The sequence below is a fragment of the Lepidochelys kempii genome, chromosome 25 (assembly GCF_965140265.1).
Source record: "Lepidochelys kempii isolate rLepKem1 chromosome 25, rLepKem1.hap2, whole genome shotgun sequence".
In the NCBI taxonomy this organism is placed as follows: Eukaryota; Metazoa; Chordata; order Testudines; family Cheloniidae; genus Lepidochelys; species Lepidochelys kempii.
The window spans coordinates 14,625,176-14,643,854 of NC_133280.1; the positions used below are offsets into that span (position 1 = coordinate 14,625,176).

The 18,679-nt window shown below is 38.9% G+C and overlaps 1 protein-coding gene across 15 annotated transcripts in view; it reads right to left on the reverse strand.

Annotated features, from left to right (window-relative positions):
- GATAD2A (GATA zinc finger domain containing 2A) overlaps positions 1-18,679 on the reverse strand; it is a 113,975-nt gene that overhangs the window by 60,343 nt on the left and 34,953 nt on the right. For 13 of the 15 annotated variants that reach the window (XM_073323945.1, XM_073323946.1, XM_073323948.1 and 10 more), the window contains one exon: positions 5,662-5,739. The exons of 1 other annotated variant lie outside the window; for it this stretch is intronic. The gene's annotated coding sequence lies outside the window, so the exon portion shown is untranslated. Of the gene's footprint in view, positions 1-5,661; positions 5,740-8,576; positions 8,698-18,679 lie in introns of those variants that run through there. One more of the 15 variants, XM_073323947.1, reaches the window with a different exon arrangement.

The following is an 18,679-nucleotide window of genomic DNA, read 5'->3' on the forward strand; positions in this document are numbered from 1 at the left end:
ATTTTTTCCTTGGATGCATGAGCCTTATTCCTAGGACTGTTTCAAGGAGGCTGTGGGGGGGAAAAATTTGCTAGAAAAGGAAACAAGCAGGTCAAGCAACATTTGAGTGCATCTCCCTAAGTGAAGATGTTCAAAGAATACTGCAGTCTGTTTACTAAAAGTAGCTGGTTATTGATCAAAGTTAACTTATTGACTTGTAGTACTCCCATACGCCATGTTAGACTCAAAACCTAGAAAGGCTTCCCTTGAAGTGCAGCTTGTGTAAGTAACCAAGAGCTTTGACAACGAGGAGTCCTTGTGGCACCTTAGAGACTAACAAATTTATTTAGGCATAAGTTTTCGTGGGCTAAAACCCACTTCATCAGAAAGAGTGCCCAGGGTCCCCCACTTCACACCCCACTCACCAGGGGAAACAAGGGGTAATAATAACAATGGACTGTTCCAACTTAATTCTAGCCTCATTAAATCACTACTATTGTTTTTCTAATTCCCAGTGAAAGGAACTTCACAGAAATCTGCCACATTAAGTTAAAAAAAAAAAAAAAGAAAGCGCGCCACGATAATTATCAGCCACATTAAAAAAAAGCCAAAGGCCAAGATGCTGCCACTACAATGCCCCACCCCCACATTTATGTATTTATTGTTAAGAAACCCTTTATAAACAAAGCCAATGTGAGAGTTAAGAATTAATTTTTCTTTTTAAAGAAATCAATCTAGGAAATCTAGGACTAGAACACTGGTCACTTTATGCCTTAGACAGACCGTAGATGGATGCAGTCTGGTAACTCAAAATCTTTTCCTTATTTTATCAATTCAGTAATAAGAAAAGTAGCAACCAAAGGCAAGCTGATTAGTTCTATGGCATGAAAGTGACTATCAACAAAAATTTAAAAATGTTTAAAGTTTTTCTGGTATTGTTACTGAAGCAAAAGAACTAATCAGCAGGCCACATGCTACTTAAAACAAATCTTAAAAATAATAATAAAAAAAATAATAAAAATCCAAGTCTCAGTTTTAAAGAACAAACCTAGCTTCTGAGATGCATATTTCTGACTGCAAGGCACTACAGCTCACAAAGGGTTAAGCCCTGCCATTTTGGTGCCATTCACGGATATGTCCATTAAGGGTGTTACATAACAAAATGGCAGACCTTAACCCTTTGTGTCCCATACTTTCACCATGCCTGAGTCAGAAATGAACACACCAATCTGTTCAGGGAATCACCTTTTGGATTATGAATTTTTTATAGGTTTCAGGGGAAATAAGTGAGCTTGTTTAGGCTCATTAAATACCTAGGATTAAAAGCAACAGAACTTGCCTAGGAAGTTGTCATGCACACTTTACACAAAAATGCTAAGACACTTCAAAAAAAAAAAAAAAAAGTTTTAAGTCACCATCACTTTGCTAGCAAAGAAAAAATAAAATGTGCAAGTAGACCATTTATGATCTGCCATTAGATTTCAACCATCGCAGAGAACGTTGTGGTGACCCCAGTCCAACAAATTAGCTAAAGACAGACACGCTGCTCTGGTTTAATGTTTTTTAGGGAAGAATTCAGTCTTCGGCTTTGCTACAGTAAACTCACTACTAATCTTCTTGTGTTTTTTGGAGCACACATCTATGGTAATCCACTCATTCTATAACTTGTTTTTCTATATTGTCAAAGCTAGCTTTATTTCCGTCACAATAACTAAGCATCATGAGGTGGACTTAATATAAACATTGTGTTCACAATGCAACAGCTCACAATTCTTTTTTTTTTTAAAAATTGGTTATTATGATGTAATTCAGTTGTCAAATTTAAACTTGACAAAAAAATTACTCTAGAACATTTCTATTAAGATACCTTAAGTATTTCTTCTGAAATCAAGCTCAGAGCTTCATACTGCTATACATGAATGGTAAAGGGACTTCCCTAGCCGAATTCCCATGGAGTAACAATACCGCTGCCTGTGGTGCAAATTCGGTAACTATTCTACTGGCATGACCCCCTTTAAGCCAGTGGAGCTGCACCAGTACATCAAAAGCAGAATTTGGCACCAAGTTTTAAGAAGCCTATAATCCAATCGACTCTTAACGTACATAGTGATTAGGAGTGGGCCTTCCATTAACGGAAAATTAGATCATCTCATGTAATGTTAGTATCTGTAGTAAACATTTAATACATTTTGTTCTTGTTTTAACTATCATTAATTGCAGAACCCATCTGAAAATGCTAAACATTCTAACTTCAAGATGCCGTTGATAGTACATATTTCTTTCAACTGTGAACTACATAAAAGCCATTAAGTATTTTTCAAATCACATAATACATCACAGACACACATTACCCCTAGATGTTTTAATAACATGGGTGTTCAACACTCAGCCAGAGGACACAGCCTGACATTTTATAACATTCAGCTATGATTGTGTCATCCTGACACACATTTCCTAGCTTGTGCTGGAAAAGGGTTTTTCCTATGTTCTGAGGCAAAGATTTGTACCCACAGGTTTTCACCTCTGGGATGGAGATTTTCACTATGATCTGTTCTCCATTTTGGTAAAGCACCTTAAACAAGCTCAGAGATGACCACCTTACCATAAGACACAGCAAAACAACATTAAAATACTATACTAAGAATTCTATACATAAAGACAAAATAATATAGCTCAGGACACTTGAAATAGGTGGAGTATAGAGAAAACTTTATCAGACATTCTCCAACCATCAAATAAATTTGTTCATATTAATAAGTTAGCCTTCTCTGTAATAAAGCTAAAAATAAACTTTAAGCAGCTACTATTTAATATGTGGCCTGACTTAATTTCTAAGCAACAGAAAACCTCATCCTTAGTTTATGAATGACCGGGAGGAATTCTTTACTGATCTCCATCTCCTTGGTCATTAAAGGACAATTTAGAGGCACTGTCTTTACCTACCTGGTGAGAATTCTCTGAATAGTGGGATTTTGACTTAATAATAAATAATAATAAAGGGAGTCTTTCACTCACATGTAAATTAAAATGTTTAATTTCTTTTTTATAGACCAGTTTAAAGAAAAATAGCAGTGTTTCCTAGACAAACTTCTAGGAAAACATTTAAATATGTTAAGTTCACACTTCCTTATTAGAGACACTGATCAATGAACAGAGCAGCATTAGGACCTTCCATTTTCTTTAGTGAGAGATTAATACGCTCAGCATCCCAACAGAGACTCTCAGTGCTTTGGAAATTTGGGTTTATAGCAAGTGAAAATCTTTGAAAATGTTATAAGTAAAGTCAGAGTCACAGCAACAAATAAATACTAACATGAAGTCAACAGCTTATCTAGCAATCTCTGCAATGCACACTGAAATAAAGAACACAGGGGAGACATTCCCATTTTTGCACACAAGCTGCCTGAATGTGAGCAGAGTATTATCGGAGAAGGACCTGGGCTGGACAGACCATTTTTTAGGATTCATAATTAAGCCATTATTATTTGATCATTTATCTTGTGTATTCAGCACTGTCCAAGACATAAAATGCAAAAAGGTAGAAAGGCAGGGCACACAGAGACCCAGAGAAAGGTGCTGACCCTAAAAGGGATTCTCCACTTCCTCCACCCTCCCTTTTTTTTAATCATTATTAAATAAAATGAAAGCGTTGCCCTCATATTTTTGTCCTGAGACCCATGGCTTTGTGCTAAGGAGTTGTATGTATTTCTAGAAGGCATGTAGTATCACTACTTATGCTGGGATCAATTTGACTCCTTTTCCCCAAAAATAATCTCAGGATCAGGCCAAAAGACAGGTGGGTGTGAAATCTGCTGAAACCCCAAAAGTCTGGGCTGCAGCATTATAAGAGATTTCAAAACACAGAATGGCAGTTATGAAGCACAGTCAAAATTGTTACTTGATCATAGTCTACAAGTACCTGGGGAACTGAAATTTGACAAGAGGACTCTTCAGGCTAGCAGACAAAGGTGTCAGAAGAATCAATGGCTGGAAGTTGAAACTAGACAAATTCACACTAGAAAGAATGTGCAGATTTTTAACACTCAGGATAATAAATCATTGGAATCTCTTATCAAGTTTTGTTGTTGCTCCATCACTTCTTGATTTAAAAATTAAGACTGGACTTTAGAAAAAGATATGCTCTAGTTCAAGCACAGCTAGTGAACCTGAAGCAGGAATTAATACAGAGAAGTCCTATAGCCTGTATTATGCAGGCAGTCAGACTAGACAGTCTCTCTTTAATTGTGCAGAAACACGCTTTTCAGATGTTCTGTAGAGGTCTACATCACCATATGAAAACTCTAGGACTGAAACATTCACATGACCTTACGGTAAAGAATACCGAGGTGTGCCAGCAGAAACAGTTAACTGCAGCCTACTTCACATGTAGTTTTTCCACCAAGAGTCCAGTTTCTTAGTAGCTTAAATGTTACATATTAGTGAAAAATCTTCCCATTTCATTTAACTTTTTGGTCTCATGAAAGGTGAAGAGGTTACTTTTATTTTTTTTTTTTGCCCAGAAGTGTCCACTGCTTCCCGCCCCACTCCAAATTAAAAAAAAAAAAAAAATCATCATTTCTGCTTCTCAAGATTCTTTTCATAGTGCCACACTGTCCAGATTTGGGAACATATGAGAAAGAGAGAATGGGAGTCATACCATAAGGTAAGTAGTGCCTCACATTTGTCAGCTTGTTTGTAACATGTTGCTTTTAAAATTTGGTGCAAAGTTAATTTTTAAAATGCTTGGAAAAAGTGAGGATTACCTTTATGTAACAGGTTTCAAGAGTAGCAGCTGTGTTCATCTGTATCCGCAAAAAGAAAAGGAGGACTTGGGGCACCTTAGAGACTAACCAATTTATTTGAGCATAAGCTTTCGTGAGCTATAGCTGTAGCTCACGAAAGCTTATGCTCAAATAAATTGGTTAGTCTCTAAGGTGCCACAAGTCCTCCTTTTCTTTATGTAACAGATGCTAGCATCTGTGATTTGTTTTGTTAACTGGGAACAGAATCATTCTTAATGCACCTGCAGTCAGGTTTATGGGGGAAAACGCTGCAATTTGTTTTATTAAGATGATGGTCAGAATCATAGCAAGGTCAGACTGGAAGGGACCTCAAGAGGTCGTCTAGTCCATCCCTTAGGGCTGAGGCAGGATGAGTGTGTGTCCAGTTCTGGTGCCCAGAATGCACTGGCAGAGCGGAGATATAAACTCAGGAGTTCATTCCCATTCATACACACTTTCCTTTAAACCATACAGATTACTCTGACCAAGATTCAGGGGGAAGTGGAATTTGTGCTTACATTCCTGCTTCTCATGCTCTCAGGGACTGAAAATATACTGCAGTTGCTGTGATTTGCCCAACTGAAGAAACAGTAAGGACAACTCACTGAAATGTCTTTTGGCCTCAGTTTGCCCACCTGTAAATTAGGGATATTCATCTACTTCACTTGGGTTTTGATTAACTAGAGAGGAAAGATGTTCTTATTGTTACGGCACTGGAGTGGGAATTCAGGATCCACAGACTTCCTCTGTCACATTGGGCAAGTCATTTAACTTCTCTAGGCCTAAGTTCCCTATTTAAAAAAGGGGGAAATTGACTTTTCCCCCCAACCTCCCATGGATGTTAGAGTTTGCAAAATGCTACCTACCATAACAAAACACAGCATTATAGAGCAACTCCTACCTGTCAGAGAAGTTCATGGGTTCCAAAGAGAATCTTGTCCACTTCTCCTGGCTGGGCAATATGCCTGCAATGAAGGTTCTGGGGAGGAAGAAGGGATATTTTAGTACACCCCGAGCTGGACTATAGAGGCATTTGATGAAACCTCACTGGCAACAGAAAATGAATTTAACGGCAGAGTTTGTCCCCATCCTCTCAACGAAAGCGTTGTTTTCAAGCTATAATTTATTTTATTTCTGTAACCTGGTAGCATCAACCACTACCAATTTGCAACAAAAGGATACATCTGAATAGAGAGAAAAAAGAAAAATGCAACAAACATATGTTTTCTAAATTTAGAATTTTAACTGCTCTGATAGGGGAGCTCAAGACTTCCCACATGCACTGCCTGCTGTTAGTTGTAAGTCACTGATGAAGGGAATAGAGCTTTTTAAACTTAGTTACTTGAATCCAAGGATAAAACAAGAGGGTAGTTTTACCTGGACTTTTCTACACTACAGCTTCCACAGGTGGAGAATTACAGGTCCAATTTTTGCCAGTGTAGCCACAGCCTTTGTATTATGCTCAGATTAAAATGATACAATTCTTAGAAGTATTTAGAAGCTACTGTGTTTCTGCGTCACAAAAATCCCAGCACCACATTAGGTTAATATTCCAGGGTGTAGCCCAATGCTCTTAAATTCTTAATAATAAATGGTTTGATCCAAACACCTGTTAGAGTTGGAAACAACATGCCTGTTTCTGATCAACAGCTTCCCTTTAGGTGGATGAGACTCTATGCCAGCATATCGGGTCACACCAACGACTAGCACAGTAGGAGCTCACTACGAAGAAGTCCTGTGGCTTTGTCACTACCCATCTCCACCCATTCCCCCTCCCCTTGGCCAAAGAAAGGGCAAGACCATGTGGGGGATGGGTATTAGAAGACAGACCTTTTTTGTAAAAAAATTAAGTCCCCGTCCCCTAGCCTTGAGACAGTGCCTATGAAACACTGTCCTACACCAGCATGCTTGATTTAGGACAGGGACAAGACTGACGAACAGGGGAAAACAGCTTTATTTCAGGAAGGTTTCCAGCTGGTTTCAGTTGTTATTGTACCCAGTGAACCAGTGGACTCATTTTAGTAGCAGAGACAACTTAGCCAGATGCATGTAACAAGGCAATACTTGTCCAGTGCAGTATCGTTTAGTTTAGTTGGGCCTGTGACATGAACATGGCTGCTAATGGCAGAAGAGACACGAGATTTAAAAATGTTTAAATTTTAAACTGTTAGATTTAAACAGTTTGAAATGGGCCATCCTGATCACCACTACAAAAGGTTTTTTCCCTCCTGCTGATAATAGCCCACCTTAATTAATTGGTCTCATTACAATTGGTATGGCAACACCCATTTTTTCATGTTCTCTGTGTATATCTATCTTCCTACTGTATTTTCCACTGCATGCATCTGATGAAGGGGGTTTTAGCCCACGAAAGCTTAGTCCCAAATAAATTTGTTAGTCTTCAAGGTGCCACAAGGACTCCTCATTAAATTTAAAGGATTTCTCAAGGACAAACAAAAACATAAGAGTCTTTGTACTTAGCCAGATGAACAAAAACCTTGAGCTGTGTAACACAGAAAAGCAGCCTAAAAAACAGGATTTCTCTAATCTCTCCCTCTCTTTTTACCCAATTCAAAGAGTAGGAGCAAAATTTGGTAATGTAATATTTAATAGCTCACCTGACTTTACATCCAGAAGTTTCTATACTACTGAAGCCAAAATCTTAACATTTATTCAAGCATTAACTACCCATATCTCTGAATGTAATGAACAGATTCATCTTTGGAACTGGCAAAACAGCGAAGTACTTGAGAGGCTATACAGTCACCTATTTGGCAGCAACTTCCCATGCTAACACTTTAAATCTTTGCATTTCACTTTTTTGTTTTAAGTGACTTGGAAAGAACGGCTACAAAATGGTAAATGCAAACCACCGCCCCACAGTGCAGATGAAACAGGTTATCTACGTGACTGGTCACATCTGAGATTATAACCACAGTTTACAGTGGGAGTTTCCGTAGTGTCACATACGGAGAAAGGGGGGGGGGGTAACTTCTTATAGAAGCTTCCTCATATAGGAGGAGAAGACAGAAGTGCTAGCTCATGCTCTTTAGACTGGCTCATGTTTCCAGAGCAGTTCAAGGGTTGACATTAGTAGGATTCTACTCATGGAAGAGAATGCATTGATTTAAGGATAATCACAGTCAGTTATAAATGAGGAGACAGACTTGGGGCAGTGAGGAGGAATGGGGAGAAGACCCTTTAATTTTACTGTTCCTTAGAAAGGCATCTCACCCAACTTATTGTTCTACTTTGGATAATTATTTTTAGTACTCTTTTTTTAATTAAATGTTTTGCACCAATACTTTAAAATGAATGCTAACATATGGAAATATATCCTCACCCTAAAACAGCAAGTCTTGCAACAAAAGGGTCATGTGGATTCAGAAGTATGTCCATAGATGTTTATGGTAGTACAGTTTTTTAAAAAATAAAAGTTCTCTCATCCTTCACACACTGCATTACTAAATGCTTTAAAGCACTTAGTAGCCTGATTCCTATTTACACAGCCCACTGAACAGTTAAGTTTTTTTTTTTTTTTTAAATAAAAAACAACAAACTTTGCCATATTATTGGAGGGACAGCCACTTAAGTTGCATAATCTATTCAAACCTTCCCCCCCCACCTTATAGTTTACCATGTGTACTGTATGAAAAGTTAAAAACAAAACCAAAAAGTAAAAAGATGCAACCAGAAATTTAGCTGGGAGTATAACATAGTATCAGTTCCAAAGGTTAAGCACATCAGTACTGGACTGTAGGTGGAGAATAATATGCACACTGAGCACCAAAACTCCTCCTTGGAAGCTTGGCTTACAATTTCTGCTAAGCCACCAAGAATTCTGAGTCATTTCCCTCTTCAGAAAGATCCAGAACCATTTTCTTCTGTCCAGGAAGGCAGGGTAACTGCTGACTGCTCAACTGATGCCAGTGTCTCTCTTTGGATGAAAGAAAAATAGATGGTATGAAAGCAGCACACCTTTTCTGCACATCCCCCTGCACACTTAAATTGGGTTCTATTAGTTTAGTGACCAAACAAGCTACATCACTAAGGGTCAGTGTGCTCAGACACACACAAAACTGGGTCGGGTACTTAGCATCTTTTTTTTTTTAATTTCAAGATGATAAAGCAGAGTCTAACATAGGCTTCAACAGTTTAAAGAAACTGTTATGGAAGCACAGTTAAACAACAAAGTCCCCTGCCTAAGACTATATGAACAAGTATTTATTAGTTTCTGGGTCCTGATTAAACAAAAAGGGCAACCCTTACTAAGTATAGCTCATCCTATTAGTCCAATGCTTTTCTAATTACCGGTCAATTGAAAATCATTGCCATTGCTACTTCAGTGCTTTTATAAGGTTTCAGTAATGCTGTATAGACTAAAGAGAAGCCAGCTGCCTTTGAAGTATTCCATGCTGCATCCCAAACATCTGGCTTAGACAATAATAAATATTTCTTTTGCAATCAAAGACTACAAATAGTAATACACAATACAGCAGTGTAAACATGGAAAGAGCTACTGGACAGACTTGAACTACTAATTTATTTATTAAATTAAAAAGGTAACCACAAGTTGTAACAGTGCAACAGAAATTCATTATTCTACCCCCAGTCAAAGCCTCTTGGGCCAAATTCAGCAACATATGTCCTTGAAATGCCACTGAAGTCAGATGGATTGCAGAGGATAATATATCCCTTAACTAGGCCCACAGTTCATTGATCAATGTTGCCTCAGTTTTGGTATTAAATCCATTCAGCTTTCATCAGAGGACAAAACACTATGTCTCTATTAAAAACTACATTAAGTCATGCATCTTCACAAAGTCTTTACTGAAAGGCACAAGCATAGTTAACTTGATTTTTTTTTTTCCCCAGCAGCAAAAGATTTGTCAGAGATCTTAGTTTGAGGATATGTCTACACAGTGGAGACTATCCTGGCATAACTAAATTACCAGAGCTATGCCAGGACAATCCCATTGCACAGATATAGTTTACACCAATGGGGGGTTGAGGTGGGGAGGAAATCAACCAACCAACTACCTGACCCCCCCCAAAAACTCATCCTATTAGTGTAGGACCACCAGCTCCCTGAACAGCAGCAGCTAGAGTGATGGGAACATTTTTCCATTGACATTACTGACTTAACCCCCACATAGATGCAGTTTAGCTACATTGGTCAGGGCTGTGGATTCTTCATAGCCCTGACCAACAGAACTATGTCAATCCAACTTTTAAGCGTAGACCAGCCCTAAGAATGTGTTGCTCGAAGTGATAATTGCATTGGGTGTTAAGCAAACAAGGCCCAAGGGCAAGAAAAGGTAGAGGCACTTCAAAATGAACTTGAAATCTAAATTTCTGATTCATATCAGGTTTTTGAACTTCTAGCAGTCATCTTCCATCTTGGTGAATTTTGGCACTGGACTCCCATGTTGGCAGCCTCATGAGACTCAACCAATTGCTTGCTGGGTTAGCGGTTTAAGTGCTTCGCTGCTGCTTAACATACATAGGATATGGAACGTGGTCAGCACTAGAAGTGCACTCCCCTACAAAGTATGCCAGAGTTTCCACTGCAATGTTGAGGGTACGTTGGTACTGAAGTTTCAGGGAGGTAGCCTGCTCTAGTGGTCAGATCTAATCCTGCCTCATGCAGGCTCCTTCTGTATTTGGATGAAATCAGTAAGCCACTCTATGGCACCCCCTCAGCCATGAAGCGGGAATGATACCTGCCCCAAGTGAGGTATAGGGAATATATTAGTTAAGTGCTCAAAAGTTATAAAATTGTAATTAAGTAGCATTATTCAAACAATGTTACATTGGAGGCCAGCAGAGAAGTAGTTAACCAGAAGCCCACTTTACTGTTTAAATTAAAACTAGTAAACTTTAGTACTACTTCAGCTAGTAAAGGATCATTTTAAAATGGCATGGAAGTTAGTTTACAGTTTGACAAATGGATTGCACACCACATATAAAAAAAAACGAACAAAAAACACCCCCCCCCCCGCCAAAACTGATAAGGACAGTTTGCCTGCCCAATCTGTGAAATGCCATAACACGCTGTTACTGGCTCCCACGCCATCAATTTCTTCAGAGTTTAGGTTTTAGGATTTTTTTTTTTAAATGAGAAAAAAAATTACATTTCTAGCCTTCATTGCAGTGAAATCAACCCTGTAATTTAACATATGAAAATCACATGTTTATAGACAGAACCCCCCCTCCCAAATCCCCCCCAGCTCTGAAAAGGTATAAATAAATTGTACTCATTTATCCTAATGGGAGAGCAACTCTGAAGCCTAATGATAATGAAAAACAGAAACACAATTTGCTAGATTATTTTAGCTGAAACACCCAGCTACTCTAGAATTGTTTTCAGAGCTTTATTACCATCTTGTCTTCCACACCTCTTCAGAGTGCCTTACTCTTGATCGAAACTGCTGACAGCAGGAATGACTGATACTGTACTTTAAATTTGAAATATAAAATTTACACATTTGAGTTGATATGGTAATGAGGGTAAGTTTACAAGGAATTGTGCTGAATTAAAAATATTAAATATTTCTAGGTTATTGATTCTAAATGACAGCTGAAAAAATATTTTGATTTCCAATGAGGTGACAGAACGGAAGCTCTATCTAGGGATTTATCAAGAGAAGGAGGATGATGCAGGTATAAAAAAAGGATGGTTATCCAACAGCATTAGAGATGTGCACTGGGATTTTTAACATTTTGGACTTCAGAATACAAATCAAAACCAAATGTGAAACATCTCAAGGAGGTGATCTGTAGTCTAATCCCGTGAACTACATGCAGTTTATATGTATATACATATAGCCACCCCTATATCCCCCCTGCACCCCTATATCCCCTGCCCTCCTGCCCGGAAAAAGATTAGTCTATCTTTCAAACAGGAATTCCAGTGGAAGCAGTTTGGAGAGAGATTACAGCTACTGTGCATGCATTAGGATAATCTAAAGGATCACCATGGTAGTTTATGTAAATTGAACCAGATTGTTTCATTTTGGGCAGGTAAAGTACCTTTTTTTGGCCTTCCCACCCAAAAATCTATTTTTATTCAGTTTTTAAGTCAGATTTTGATTTCCTATTAAAATGATCGGGGGAAAAAAAAAAAGGGATATTTACATGAATTCCTATGAAGAGTTTCCATCCCCTATAGAACACATCTTGCAATGCATTTTCACATGCTCTTTATAGTCCTGAGGTAATTTGATTGTGAGAGGCCAGGTACGAACAATGGCAAAAGAACAAATCCTAGAGAGGGTGAAGTTAAGCAGTCACTCATTTTCAGTGCCACTAGTCCTTTTACTGTACTATGTAGTTAATATCAATGTCTGTGCAGGTACAGTTGTTTATGATGCACACACAAAGGGGGTGGGTTAGAGATGAAAGAATTTTTTTGGATTTTTTTTTTTTTTAAAGTATCTTGCTCAAAAGGGCCCAACTGGGACCCCTTTGTCCTAGCTACTTTACAACATACAGTAAGAAAAAGCCCATATCTCAGAGCATAGGGAGGGAGGAAACTGCAGCATGAGAGGCTGAAGCCATGTTCCCATTCCCCCCGTGACAATGTTTTGGTCCCATGAGGCGTTGCCAGCCCTTCACAAAACACCCTGCAACTAGTTGCGTTGAGACAGCTATCCACGGTGCACTGCTCTATGCAAGCACTCCACCAACACAATGAGCGTTGTTTAGACATGCATGACCAACTTAATTACTGCAGCGGCTGGATGTCAACTTTGCAGTGTAGACAAGCCCTGAGTGTCTGGACACACAAAATCTCTTACACACAACTCTCAGTTTCGAATTCACCTCTAGAAAAGTGCCTCACCCTGTGATTACAGGCACAGTTCCCTTTCATATACACTAAAAGTGCTACAATAAAATAATTAGTAACAAAACATCCAAATTTGCTTCTACAGTATTTTGCAATATAAAAAAAATCATTCCTAACAATTACTCCAGAGTCTGTACACTAGTGATATTACATACAATCCACACATGACACTTCTCCCTCTCCCAGGAGTATCAGCAGAATTTGAACTCTTAGCCTTCAGATCCACATCACAAACAGCTTTCCCTTCAGGTACAGATATAGTTAAATTGGGGAAGAAGGGCAGAGAAAAATGAGAAAGATGCTGTCATCCTGTGTGTAGATTAGACCTGCCCATGACACACTTTGCTAGTGGGTTATGCAACTGTTTAGGAGACAGTGGTAGAATGTTGGATTACTAACAGTTCTTTGAGAGTACCACCTCTGCAAATTTACACTTCTGGCTTTGAATTTATGCCAATTCCAAGCCAGAGGACCCAAAAGTGGGACCACAGAGGCCCTCAAAGAAGAGTCCTGGTTCTTATTCCTGGTTCTAGGAACAAAATGGTTTAGTGCTTACAGACAGCAGAACTAGGGCGTAGTAACACCCCTTTGTGGGTCCTCTGTGGGGACTGAACCCAAGACCTCTGGATTTAAAAAGGTATGAGATTACTACTTGAGCCAAAGAATCAAAGTCTATTAACATGGTGGGAGAAAGTCACAAACTTCTCTGCGGACAAATAAAAAGGGGACAGTCACACAGTGGTAGCATGAAAGGGTGCATAGCAAAATGGAGGAGACTTTGGGCTGTTATATTAGAGACCCAGGGTCTATTCCCAGCCCTGCTGGAAGCAACTTTAACTGCTGAGTAATGACATCTGCAACATTAGTGAATGATAGTTACCTCCCCTAACATAACAGTGAGGCCTTGGATAAGGGCTGTAATTGGCACAGAAATATTAGCAGCAATCAATGCAAGGGCAGGGGGATTAGAACTCTCGATCTCCTGGCTTCCAGACCAGTGCACTTTGCCCCCAAGTTACAGGGTACTGGGTCTCATGAGAATCTCTCTCACTTTGTATCCTCAAAATCCTGTTACAGGAGGAGCTTATTGAGCTGTTGCAAGAGTTACTGCATCAGGGGCCACAAGCACATTGCTCATGATCTATTTGAGAGATCTGAAGGCATAGATAGCGTTTTTGTTACATGATTTTTTAAAAAGCACACATTTCACATGATTCATACTCTTACATGCCAAGAATCAAGTTCAGCCCTTCTTTCCCCAAAATACTGCTACTCATGCTCCAGGGCATGGCAAGAAGGAAGAATGAAAAACTCAGATGCTCTAGACTCCCCAAAAGATCTAGGGTAAACCCTTCTGATATCACTAGTATAATCTAGAACCAAAACCTATGATTTCTAGACCCTGACTGCTAATGATTTGGGAGGTTTCAGAGTAACAGCCATGTTAGTCTGTATTCGCAAAAAGAAAAAGGAGTACTTGTGGCACCTTAGAGACTAACCAATTTATTTGAGCATGAGCTTTCGTGAGCTACAGCTCACTTCATCCGATGAAGTGAGCTGTAGCTCACGAAAGCTCATGCTCAAATAAATTGGTTAGTCTCTAAGGTGCCACAAGTACTCCTTTTCTTTTTTTAATGATTTGGGAGTATCTTCTAACACCAAATACATTGCCCAAAACACTACTATTTTACTCATACTGACCAGATTTTCTTAAAATTGCCAAGAAGTCAAAACAAAAAAAATTAAAAATGAAGATATGGGAGAGGCAAAGAGAAAGTTTTCAATAAATAGGGCTTAAAAGAAGGAAAAATTAACACCAACTCAGATTTCTCAGAAAGTTCATTACTCAAAAGTCTGGCTCTAGTTACAAAAAGCCAGGGATGCCCAAGGCTTGCTGCACCAGTCAGCAATTTACAAAGCCAAAGTGTACAGAACAAATGCAACAAAGAGGTCACAGATATTACATGGAAAAATGCAACACTGGCTAACCCCAGACAGAGACCTAACTCAGCACAAAATGGAGTGCATTTCTTTGCAGGTTGATTCAGAAGATCAGGCAGGCTCAAAATACCCAGATCACGATTTGGTTGACTACTCATGAATAGAAACACCCCTGATTGTCTTGGGTTGCGTCTCTATGGACTCCAACAGAAACACAAGCAAGCAGTCTGCTTTTCACTCCAGATGTAATTTGTTTCATGAAATGGGGGAAGAAGAGGGCAGCTTCCCAGGCAATCCCGAGAACAAAATTAGTCCCCCAAACCCAAGCAGTCTATGAGAAGCATCTATTGCCATCCCAGACACTGATACTCAACAAAATTCAGAATATGACATATTAGGTCATTCATCCCCTTGTCAAGATAGCAAAGGTGGCATTTTAGACAGAGGTAGTCTCATGACGACTCATTTTCTTTGGACAGATCAGTTTTGTTTGAACTAAATTTAAAATCAGTTCTCAAAAACAGAAACAAAGTTAACTGTAAAACTATATTCATCCTGCACGATTTATGGGGGGGGGGGGGGAGAGATCTTCTCTCCTCCCAGGGGGTACCCAGATGTCTGATAGAGGGTTTCACCAAAACATTATGTAGTGTACAAATAAATGTAACTGCAATAACATCTTACCCTCAGTGCTAGTTTTACAATTGCTATTTTAAAATTGACACAGTCATGGATAAAGTCAAAGTCATCTTCTCAATTCTGCCATCTAACACAAAAAGATGAACCAAAAAACCAAAACAATCCCCACCCTCTGTCCAAAAAAGGAATAAACAGCTGAAGAAGATCCACAGCCTCTTCAGAAAGGCCAGGTCAAGTCCAAGTCCAAAAAATTATGTACAGCTGTTTCACCTTTGTCTACCCAGATGTAGCTTCCTAGAGAATGTACTAGTAAGACTGAATCATTAACTCACAACAGGTCTTAGTGAGAGGCCGACTCATATGAAAAACAAACAGTTGTATCTTTTTGTTAAAAGAAGACAATAGCTAATAAGCAGACAAAAAAAGCTGTTGATTTAAAAAGAAACCGCAGTGCATTTTGTTAAATACAGAACTAGAGCAGACAGAACTAAAAGCCAGATTATACTTATTTACATTGCAGGAAGCAGTACAGTGTCAGCCTGATTGTCCAAGGGTACAGATCAATCAGTCATATTGACTTTGATCCTGCACTGAGCTCCATTGAAATCAATGCCTCTCATGCATACCTACCTGTGAGAAGCTCCTTGCAGGATCAGGACCTTTGTGACTAAAATACTTCCAAGGACGCTATTCTGGTGATGCTTCAACAATGCTACCAGACAGATTTTTATTTTTACTTCTATATAACTGACCCTGTCAGCTACTCTCTCCACTGGATTGTTGTGTTGACAAAGTGTGTTAGTGAAGGCATAATTAATAAACCTAGTGAGGTAAGTAATCTACAATAGCTATATAAACATTTTTCAAGAATTGGAATAACTATTTTCAGGAACATACATTTTATTTTTGAAGGGGGGGGTACCTACCATTTTCACACACACAAAATAGCTAACTTGACATTACAAAACAAGTCTTCAGCAATAATTTATATTTTCCATTCATATTTAATATATAATTTACTTATAGAACATCCACAGATTTAAAGTGATTAAAGAGAATAGAAGTCTTACTAGTGCAGGCTACAGACAATGGCAACATCCAAAACAAGAAAATAACCAGGTGGTAGACAGGACATTCCAACATGGCTGGCTGTAACTCTTTTTAAATCAGTAAGTGAAAAGAGTTGCTCTTTCATTTGTCTCTAAAGAATCCTCAGGGAATATATTCCATCATTCTCTCTGGTGTCTCCTGCTGTGATAGGCTGGGTTCAAGTTTCTGCCATTGCTCTACAGCCATTTATTGCTTATTGAATGCCAAAGCCTTTAACTAGCAGTCAGATACCAGATAAATCACTTTTCTTGCCACCCTCCTCCATTTAGCTTTAGCAACTGCTTGATTCCTCCTGAAAATTGGGTTTCCACATCCCCAGCTCCACTGCTGGTTACTTGAAATGTGGAAACAAGATTTCTGGAGTTGAGCATAACGCTTTACAGCAAAGAGAGATGAAAAACATTTATCATTAGCACATCAATACTTTTAACCACCCACACTTAAGTCTGAACAACAAATCTAGTTGAGACAACTTAGTGTTAAAATTAAGGAGGGGGGAGGGAAGAGAAAATCAGTAAGGACTGATTTAATGGAGGGAGTCCAAACAAGGGCCTGAGGGCCACACCTATTTGCACAAAATGAAGTTGACTGCAGCCACCATCATTAATACAGGTTTCAGAGTAGCAGCCGTGTTAGTCTGTATCCGCAAAAAGAAAAGGAGGACTTGTGGCACCTTAGAGACTAAATGCATCCGATGAAGTGAGCTGTAGTTCACGAAAGCTTATGCTCAAATAAATTTGTTAGTCTAAGGTGCCACAAGTCCTCCTTTTCTTTTTTCATCATTAATACAAAATTCCAAAATGTGGTGCCTCATCTTGATTCAGATTGCCTTCCAACATCATGATGGAGCACCACAAACTATGAGCTTGTGGTCACCACAGGCCATGCTTCTATATTATAATTAATAGATCTCTGTAGAGCTAGAGGGTTGTGGGTTACATCTGGCCCGTGGACTGCACTTTATCTTGGAGGGGGGAGGGAGACAACATTTTGTTGCCAACGGTTAGGAATTTTACCTTTTGAGGGAGTCTAAATGACGGTGATAAATTTGCAAGCATCCTTTGACACAGAGAAGACAGAGGGTAAAGAGATTCACACAATGAACACAACAGAACTTACAGGTTGAGGTAACTTTTTTCCTAGAGATGTTTGCTAAATAGATTAATGGGAAATGAATATAACTAATACAAAGGGATAAACTAACACCATAGTAATCCAGTGAACTGAACACATCTGATCAGTTATCAGAAGTTTGTGGCAGTCTATATCAACCATGAAACAGAATTTGAGGTTTAACCAATTGATCAGATTTCTTTCTGTAAGAGATGACTCTGAAGCCCCATCTACACTAGACAACAAATCATTACTGAAAAAAGTTCTTTAGGCGTTAGGCTTCATCTATACTGGCTGTTTAGGATCTATAATTCTCCACCAGTTGTAGGGGCTGTGGTGCAGTCAGGGGATGCATGCACTTTTACCTTCAAGGGAATAGAGAAATAATATTTTCTACCATTTGAAATACAGAAATTCAGATGGTCACTGGTTCCTTAAGCCAGCAATGTTATTTTGACACTTGTACAGACCTTGATATAGCAATACACATACCCACCCATCAGACAAATGCCATCTTTTCTCACTGCTAAAGATCAATGCAGATGGAAAGTTGGAGTACAATCTTATTTCTGTAAACCATTTTCATTCAATAGGTTTCAGAGTAGCAGCCGTGTTAGTCTGTATTTGCAAAAAGAAAAGGAGGGCTAGTGGCACCTTAGAGACTAACCAATTTATTTGAGCATAAGCTTTCGTGAGCTACAGCTCTCATCCGATGAAGTGAGCTGTAGCTCACGAAAGCTCATGCTCAAATAAATTGGTTAGTCTCTAAGGTGCCACTAGTACTCCTTTTCTTTTTTCATTCAATAGGATCCCAAACACATCACAAGATGTGGTTTTACAGTAAGCAGTTTGCCCAAAAACAAAAATGCAACCATTTCTGGGGTGGAAGACAGCAACCAGATAGGACATAATTACAAAGCAAAAATGTTCTGCGAAAGGGGTACTTTAATTAGGAGGTTAAGGCAAAACTATACTCTGATGAAGAGTCCTAGAAGACCATTAATGTACATACAAGACAGATTAAAAGAATCTTGCTCCTTTTTTTGTTTTTAAAAAGGTCTTTGGTCTAGTTACTTATATAGTCACAACTGTCATAGTATCTCAACACCTAACAACAGAGGTGCCTTTTCCAGAACTCCTTGAGCAGTGATCCATGTAGTTTAACTCAATTTACCAACTAGCACACCTACTTCAACTTCCAGGATTCAAACATGTGGTTCTAGGTGGTGAAGGGGCTTCATGAACCTTGATGTTTGGCTTGCTTACT